General features: G+C 38.5%; 1 long non-coding RNA gene across 2 annotated transcripts in view; it reads right to left on the bottom strand.

The window, feature by feature from the left end:
- Positions 1–2,212: 2,212 nt before the first annotated feature.
- The window catches only part of LOC101935975 (uncharacterized), a 175,797-nt gene continuing 168,480 nt past the window's right edge, over positions 2,213–9,529 (bottom strand). For both annotated transcript variants that reach the window (XR_006175174.2, XR_006175169.2), the window contains 2 exons: positions 4,000–4,118; positions 2,213–2,338 (listed from right to left, as the gene is read on the bottom strand). This is a non-coding gene — a long non-coding RNA (uncharacterized LOC101935975). The remainder of the gene's footprint in view (positions 2,339–3,999; positions 4,119–9,529) is intronic.

Raw genomic sequence — 9,529 nt, 5'->3', positions numbered from 1 at the left:
AAGGGCAAACTCGGAAGAACATCATAAATAGGCTCAGGCAAAATCAACCTACTGATCTGCACATTAGCCATCCAACTGCTTTTTGACATATGCTATTCCCCTGCTCATTTCCAGGGCCTCTCTAATCTTTCTATGAATTGTTTCTTCTCAGTCCCTCCAGGCCTTTTGGATTCTACCTGCAACTTGTCTCAGATTTTTAAAATTTCCTCTGAGGGCTTTCCAGTCTTTGCTCTCCACTCTATCTCATCTTCATCCAAGTATCCAGCAATGCAATATACCTGGGCATGAAGCCGTCAGCCCTTAGGAAACTCCTGCTAGTACAGAACTAAGCAACAACTCCTCAGCAACATGGGCTACCGCGAACACATCAGACTTGTCCTCCACTCTTTATATTGGCTTCTTATAGAACACTAAGTCAAGTTATAGGTTTTGGTCCCTATCTGCAAGGCTCCCAATGACTGAGTCCAAGATATCTCAAAGATTATCTTATGTGCCTGCATGAGAACTGTCATTGGCAACTCCACTCCTCAGGCACAATGGTACCTTCGATTACAAGATAAAACTCATCATAAAACTCAAGAGGCAGAGATTTCTCAAGAGCTGGTCTAAGACTGTGGAATCAGCTTCAACAGGAACTAAGGACCATCACAAACTCACCACCTTCCATCTAAATTCAAAGAGTATTTCTTCAACCTGCCTTCTCTAATATAAACACAGAGCAGCATGTACATGATATACTAAAATAAAAAACAAACAAGCAAAAAACAACTTACCAAACCAAAACACTATGGTGCACACACAGTTCTCCCCCAGGGAGAGGATGAGAGCAAGAACAAACCACACATGACAGATGTTAGTTGTAGTGCTTAATGCACAACTGGAAGGTGCTCAGATACTGCAGTGATGAGACAGCCAAAGAATTACAATAGTACTAGTCATTTCAGATCTCCCTAAAGTCACAGTTGGCCACTTTATTTTCCCTTGCCAACTTCCCTGTAGCTCCATCTTTCAGGAACCTGTATGTTCCTTCCTCCTACCCCGCCCCTTGGCTAATCAAGGCTCCTCTAATAGTTCTTTGCTATTCAGATCATTTGTGATTTCCCCCTGCCTCTGACCATTAGGAGCCATATTAATTTCTTCCATCTCTGAGATGTTATGGAAATTTGCAATGTATTGTTTTTATGAAACTGATCTCAACTCCGTACTGCTTAGACATTCTCAATACCCTATTTGCCCCATATCTTAAACATTCTTAATACCCTATTTGTGCCATGTCTTTTTTTCTTTTTAGACCATTTTTGGTGCTGCTTTATTCTTAATGCCAAGCACTCTACTCCCTGCGTTGTTTGTGCAATATTTCTCTGATCATAAATTTTATAGATGGCTAATAGAATGCAAACACATTAGCAGTAACACACAGAAATCCCGATGCCACAGGGTAAATAGGAAATGCAACAACACATTTACAGTTTTGGCCAGTGAAGTACCAACACTACTCATTGATCTCATTAAAGGCTAATCTACATTCTGAGGAAATAAAGTTCACTGAGATTTTAGATCCTTAAAAACAGACAAAATCTACAGACTAAATTCATTTTAAAACAATCAAATAGAAAAATAACCCATAAAGGAAGGCATGAAATTCAAGTTCTTCTACTCTCTATTAGACTAGAGTTAATAATTACTCTGTTATTGAACAATAACTTCCTTCCATGCAACAATTATATGTAAATCTCCTCTGCTATGTTAAAATAAAAGCATCAGCATGCAGATTCATATCAATACTTTTATTTTTATTAATAAGTTTATTTGAGGAAAAGGGGTTGAGCAAAAGAAGTGAGAAAAGGGTTCGGATGCAGGATCAGTAGCTTATTTGCATTCTCTTTATTCCTTTATTATAAAGGGAAGAGAAAGAGAAAATAAATTTGCTGAGGCCAGGTCTACACTACACACTTACTTCTGTATAACTACATTGCTAGCTCTGAGCAACTTAGGGCTGGTCTACCAAGGAGATCAATGCTGCTGCAATTGATGCAGCAGGGATTGATTTAGCGGGTCTAGTAAAGACATAGCTACCACCTCTCGCAGAGGTGGAGTAATTAAGATGATGCTGATGCAGTGTTTGTAGTGTAGACTTGCCCTGAGATCCTTTCTCCTCCTCTCTGCTCCCTAAATGTTAGACATACATGTTTAAATCACGCCACTTCCATCTGGACACTTTTGAATCCAAACTTCATGGATGACATTTCATAGGGACCTGAGAGCTTCACCCAACTCTGCAATAGACTGCGTGCCCACAGACAAGTCACGTAACTTCTCTGTTCCCAAGTTTCTCCATCTGTAAAATGGGAATAAATATAGTTATCCACCTTTAAGAACAATAGGTGAAAAGCACCTGTTAGGCACAAAGTACTGTGGTATTGGTAAGGATGATTGACGACAAAATAAGCTTTACACACTTCTAAATTATTCAAGTACATCTACTCTAGTTTTATTTCTGGCAACACCAGAATGAATCTCACTGCCATTACCCTACAGGGAGCAGCAGCATTGAGTAAAATGGCTACACAACATAATTCATACATTAATCTCTCTTTTGGCTGGAATATGCATTTCTACTTGAGTCATTCTAGGCAAGAAAAGAAAATCTTTACTCTTAGGAAATATCTCTGTCTGATCCAGTAGAGAGTGGAGCTGAGCAAATAATTCCTAGGGAACTATTTGATAAATTAATTTTTTTTCTGTTGTGGAATATCCACAAATAGATTGGGATTTCCTTGAATGCACTCATTATTCAAATGTGTTCAACAACTACATTTCCCAGTGTTTCCCTCTATGGCTCTGTTGTTGTGATTACATAAGTTACATGAAGCTAGATCCTCAGCTGCTGTAAATCAGTATAGCTCCATTGATTTAATTTGTTTGTTTTCATTATTCACTCACTCTTTCAGAGGCAATAAAACAACAAATTCTGTAGTTACAATAGTTGTATAACTTATACTATTGTTTTATAACGATGATGTACTGTATATGTAGGGTTATGTCATATACCCCGTTTGGATCTAGTTTGTAAATAAATCTAGTTCTTTTCAATGTTTTTGCAATAGCTTGGATGGTGGAACTAATATATACAAGGAGATGAGGCACATGCACATGTTGAGTGAACTGACCGTCAATCATTGTAGAGAGTGCTGCCTGTCATATAAGATTTGATCCAAAGGCTACAACTGGAGCTAGCATTGGACAGCATAAGTGACAAAAGGAGAAGCGCTGTTTGAGATTTTTTTTTCTCAGTCTGTACTACTAATTCAGGGAAAGATGAGCATACATTATACAAAGCTAACATTTCCTATAGCAATGCAATATCTGGCCAGTCCATCTCATCCAAAGTCAGGCCTTCTTCTGTAAAACTACTCTTAAATGTGTCAAGAGAGACATGTTCTTAAGAGTCTTTCTAGTTTCCTTCTTGCGTGGAAATGCCTGGCAGATTTTTTGGAGCAGCTCTTGCCTGACCAAGTGGCAATAATGTGGACCTGGCTGCTATTCCTAGTTCTGTTATGTGACCTTGGGCACTTCACCTTTCTCTGACTCAGATTCCTCATGGCCATAATGGGTGTATAATGATACCTCTGTAAAGAGCGTTCATAGCTATGGATGAAAAGTGCTAGGTATCATTATTTATGAAAAGATAAATCTTTAGGGAAAGAGACCCTCAGAGGCTGAGCACTTTTGCCTGATACAGGTTTCTGAATCTGGGTCCTGATTCACCAAAGTCGGTAAGCATGTGCTTTAGTGGATATTTTAAATAATCAATTTTGTTTCTGTCCAGTATCAGGATCTGTCTTAAGTGCAGTCTCTTGTATTTAAATAATATTTTTATTGTGGGTTGCCTTCAAAAAGGACAAGCAATACAAACATATCAGTTAATCAATAACCTAGATAATCTGCAGTATATTAACAGCCATCATCCCCAATCATTAGTAGTGAGATGCTCATTACCTGATTAACAAACAAAGAATGAATGAAGATGTTGATGTGGTTTTTATGGAGCTGTCTTTTTCTCTGGGATTCCTGCAGTATAAGGCAGTCGAATCTCAACATAATCTTCAGTGGAGTTTCTATAAAAGAATAAAACCTTTTCTCAGTAAGACAATAGAATATAAAAGCCAATGCATGACTTTGAAGTAGCAGCTGCTGCCTACAGGGATCTTCACCTGCTCTTAATTAAATCAACATTAAGTCACAAGACCAGCCCCTTAGTAGGAGGACTCAGGGGTGTGCAGTTTGTAGGATCAGGCCCTTAACTTTACCCCTAGCTGTTAGAATAGGATGAAGCATAAAAGTATGATGGTAAGCAATCAATGATTTGACAAGATAACCTGCCTTGCTAACAATCATGTCATATCCTTACAAAATGCACTGGTGAGTGTGCCATGTCCTCATGTAGTACCACGCAGAGTACCAAAGCCTACTACTGCTACTAGCTAATGGAGGTGGTTTCTTGTTTAGTTTTTTATAAAGCACAAGGGGTAGAGGCCTGGGCTTTAGAGCTAAAGATCCAATGTTCTAGCCACATTAGCAACCCATGGTGATGGGTCTCCATACCATTATGCTTTGGCTGAAACCTTGTTATGGGTTAAGTTAAAACCTACTTCAGACTGATGCATAAACACACCCTTCATTTACGATAGTTGTAAGGGGCAGTTAAGGGGCCACACCTAAAACAAGGCCTAATAGAGTCTTCACAGAAATTAACACCATGTCGGTGAGTATTGGGCATTGTGGGTATTGTATATTGTGGGTACTGGGTATTGTTACCAGCTAGCTGTGGGAGAGAACACACAGAAATTGAGAAGATGCAAGAATGGAGAGAGAGGCAGAGGCAAAAAGCAAGAAAGCCAAGCAGTAGCCTGTGAGCACAGTGTGACACTGGGGAAAGTTAGAGAGAGAGGGCTTTGGAGACGATTGGCTGAAGAGGTTTAGGGCTGTAAGCTAAGCAACCGCTCCTTCTGTTCTTGGTTCCTCCTGCATTTGGAAAAGCAGGACTTTGTACACTCCTTGTGAATAAACAAGATTGCATCAAGAGAATACGACACTCTAGCAATGTCGGCTTCCAACTGGAACATCCCTAGGGCTCTCAGATTTGACTAGGCACTGGGGTTGAAAAGGGGCAACAATACTAACAACCCAATGCACCAAACCAGAGAGGAGGAAGATCATGTTGAACAATGTCTGGTCACTTGCTCCATGGTCCCTCACCTTTTTTGACCTGGCCCCTTGTCTGCGTAGAGCTTTTGCCAAGGCCTAGACATAGCTAAGTATCATGTAGGGACAAGCTTTTTCAAATAGCACCTTTCCCACCCAGCATACCCCTGCTGCAGCTTTTTCTAAAGTTCTTATTTCGTGCACTCAGAACATCATGGAAAGCGGAGCTCAGTAAGGGTCAGATCCAAAGCCCATTGACTTCATTGTGCTGTGAATCCATCTCTAAGTGATTTTCATTAATCTAATGCTGCTGTTTATGCAAACACGTGACTTACCTTGGTTTATTTAACCTGTTTTCCTTTTATCAAAAATTGTCTATCAACAGAATCTGCCCACACAATTTTTCCTTTGAAGATTCCACTTGAACAGCCATATTCCTAATTCCACCCACATTTGAATGGCACAGAACAAACCACCCAGCTATGTTCTTATGTTTGTACCTGGTCTGAAGGAACTGTTAATGTCTAATGTCAATGTACCTGTTGCAGTTTCTGTGCACATTTATGCATGAAATCCCCACTTTTACATGTGCAAAAGTTGTGGTCAGAGGAAAAAACATGGAGTTTTCATGAAATCTTTTAAAACATGCTTTTATTTCACTGAAATAAAGGGAAATTAATAGGGCTGTCAAGCGATTAAAAAAATTAATCGCAATTAATCGCACTGTTAAACAATAATAGAATACCATTTATTTAAATATTTTTGGATGTTTTCTACATTTTCAAATATATTGGTTTCAGTTACAACACAGATACAAAGTGTACGGTGCTCACTTGATATTTATTTTTGATTACAAATATTTGCACTGTAAAAAACAAAAGAACTAGTATATTTCAATTCACCTAATACAAGTACTGCAGTGCAATCTCGTTATAATGAAAGTTGAACTTACAAATGTAGAATTATGTACAAAAAATAACTGCACTCAAAAATAAAACAATGTAAAACTTTAGAACCTACAAGTCCATTCAGTCCTACTTTAGCCAATCGCTCAGACAAACAAGTTTGGTTACACTTTGCAGGAGATAATGCTGCCTGCTTCATGTGTACAATGTCACCTGAAAGTGAGAACAGGCATTCACATGGCACTGTTGTAGTCGGCATTGCAAGATATTTACTTGCCAGATGCGCTAAAGATTCACATGTTCCTTCATGCTTCAACCACCATTCCAGAATATCTGTGTCCATGCTGATGACAGGTTCTGCTCTATAACAATCCAAAGCACAGTGGACCAATGCAGGTTCATTTTCATCATCTGAGTCAGATGCCACCAACAGAAGTTTGATTTTCTTTTTTGGTTGTTCGGGTTCTGTAGTTTCCTCATCGGAGCGTGGCTCTTTTAAGACATCTGAAAGCATTCTCCACACCTCGTCCCTCTCAGATTTTGGAAGGCACTTCAGATTCTTAAACCTTGGGTTGAGTGCTGTATCTATCCTTAGAAATCTCACCTTGGTACCTTCTTTGCATTTTGTCAAATCTGCAGTGAAAGTGTTCTTAAAACGAACATGTGCTGGGTCATCATCCAAGATTGCTATAACATGAAATATATGGCAGAATGTGGGTAAAACAGAACAGGAGACATACAATTCTCCCCCAAGGAGTTCAGTCACAAATTTAATTAATGCATTATTTTTTTAACGAGCATCATCAGCATGGAAGCATGTCCTCTGGAATGGTGGCCGAAGCACAAAGGGGGCATATGAATGTTTGGCATTTATATACTTTGCAACGCCGGCTACAAAAGTGCCATGTGAATGCCTGTTTTCACTTTCAGGTGACATTGTAAATAAGAAGCAGTCAGCAGTATCTCCCATAAATGTAAACAAACTTGTTTGTTTTAGCAATTGGCTGAACAAGAAGTAGGACTGAGTGGACTTGTAGGCCCTAAAGTTTTACATTGTTTTGTTTTTGAGTGCAGTTATGTAATAAAAAAATCTACATTTGTAAATTACACTTTCACGATAAAGAGATTGCACTACAGTACTTGTATGAGGTGAATTGAAAAATACTATTTCTTTTGTTTATCATTTTTACAATGCAAATATTTGTAATAAAAATAGTAATATCAAGTGAGCACTGTACACTTTGTATTCTCTGCTGTAATAGAAATCAATATATTTGAAAATGTAGAAAAACATCCAAAATATTTAATAAATTTAAATTGGTATTCTATTGTTTAACGGTGTGATTAATTGCGATAAATTTTTTTAATTGCAGTTTATTTTTGTGAGTTAATCCCATGCGTTAACTGTGACTAATCAACAGCCCTAGAAATTAACTTAAATGTGCAGCAGTATTATTGCTTTGCCTGCTATTGCCATGAATTTAAAGGAGGAATATTGTTTTGAATTCTTCCAAAATGCACTCCTTTCCTCACCTCTCACCTTACCGTCTTTTCTCTATGTCCTTATTTTCTTTCTAACAGTTTCTTTCATCACCTCTTTACTTTTCATCTCTTCTTCTTGCTCTTCTCCTCTTGTTTCACTATCTATTTCTATTCTCCTCATCTGCTCCAATCCTATTGCTCTAACACCTCATATTTTTTCCTTGTAGACCTTCCTTCTCTCTGCTTCACATTCTTTTTCCCACTCGCTCTTTCCTCTCCCATTCCCCTAATGGCTTTCCAATTGTAGCAGGGTTAGGAGCAGTTTTCCCTTCTTGGCTGGTGCTGATGGAGCATTTCAGGAACTCCGTCTTCCAGTGGGGAGAGTCCAGCCTTCTATTCTGCCGTTAAGGAGGAATGATATGGCACCATAACAAATACATGATTAAAAAATGAACTAGCTAAAGCCAGAAAATTGTCCAATGTCATGACATTTGCAGATCCTAATTTTTTTTATCCTGCCCATTTTCTAAGGTTCCTTGAGGTAGAGAATTAGGCTTTAATATAAAGGATTTTAAACAAAATGGTATCATGAGCCTTTACAGGTATTTAGTGCTGAATAGAATGCTGAAAGCAACAAGTAACTAAATTGGTAGCCCTTTTGTTTTCTTATCACGCAAATCTGTTGCTGAATGCTAACAAGCAGGTCTTTATATCCTAAGTCCACTTGTTAATAGACTAGTATTCTTATCATGATGTTTCCTTGAACTTGAACTAGGTGTATAAATTTAAAGATTGGAATATGGGAAATTACTAAATTATATAGCATCAGAGAGATGTTACAAAGAAATTCTGATATTTCGCGGCAAAATATTGCCAATTATGGTAGCTGTCAATTTAACAATAGGCTTATTCACTATGGTGTTTGATTAATGTGAAATTATTCAGTTGGCTACCTTGTAGTTGGCCTATTTTTGTGTCCAATTAGTATGCTAATAATGGTAATTATGTTCTATACTGCATGTCTCATCACCTAGAGGGTTTTTAAAATGATAAAATAATGAGAATAAACAAGCTGATGCTGACATTCACTGGGCCATTCTAATTACTTACTGAGAGCACACTGGGGAATCAACACTCAACCAAAGAAAATGATTCTTGCTTACTTTGTTAAAACTACTCTTTTCAAAGAGCATTAATAGTTTGCTGCTGTTTTCTTTATTACACGGGACTGCACTTCCCCCCCCCCCCTTTATTTGCTTTGTTAATATACAGTATCAGTGCAAAAAAAAAAGAATCAGATTATATTAGACTTTTTTGATAATTGTTTGCAGAAGGTGTCAGAAAAACAAATAACTGTAATTGCTGAATTATGCACCCTGGTAATGGCTACCATTTATTTCTTCACTGTTGTGATAAACATACCATCACCTCTCCTACCAAGACTGTGTGGTACCTTTTCAGTGTGGAAAGGAACAGTTTAACTACTGCCAATGTCATGTATTTGGGTGAACTTTTTTCTCCATGCAGTGCCCAAGAGTATACCCATGGCTACTTTTCCATGTAGTATCTGTTCTCCTCAGTTTAATAGCCCCCAGGCCCTCTGTATGGGAGCTAATGGCCACATTTTCAGAAATGCTGACCAGCTGCTGCTACCTTTATCTTCTGTTAAGCACTGTAGTTGCTCAGCACTTCTTCAAAGGAGGCCATGTGGATGGCTCTGTCCATCTGCCTGAGGTGCTTCCAGCCTATCGCCCTCCCCACGTTTCCTGTTCCACTGATGACCCCTCAATGACAGACCGTCCAAGGAACATGGGCCCTCTGACTCCAGTTCACCAATCATGATACTGTAAGGACCTATAGTCATAATGCTCAGGCATAAAAAACTTCCCATTACATCATTTTACAGAGATTTCCTCTTACTTTTCCAGCAGAGGGCA

This window comes from Chrysemys picta, chromosome 9 (genome assembly GCF_011386835.1).
Source record: "Chrysemys picta bellii isolate R12L10 chromosome 9, ASM1138683v2, whole genome shotgun sequence".
NCBI lineage: Eukaryota > Metazoa > Chordata > Testudines > Emydidae > Chrysemys > Chrysemys picta.
The sequence above is the reverse complement of the archived record's forward strand: the minus strand, read 5'-3'. Positions and strand labels throughout refer to the sequence as shown.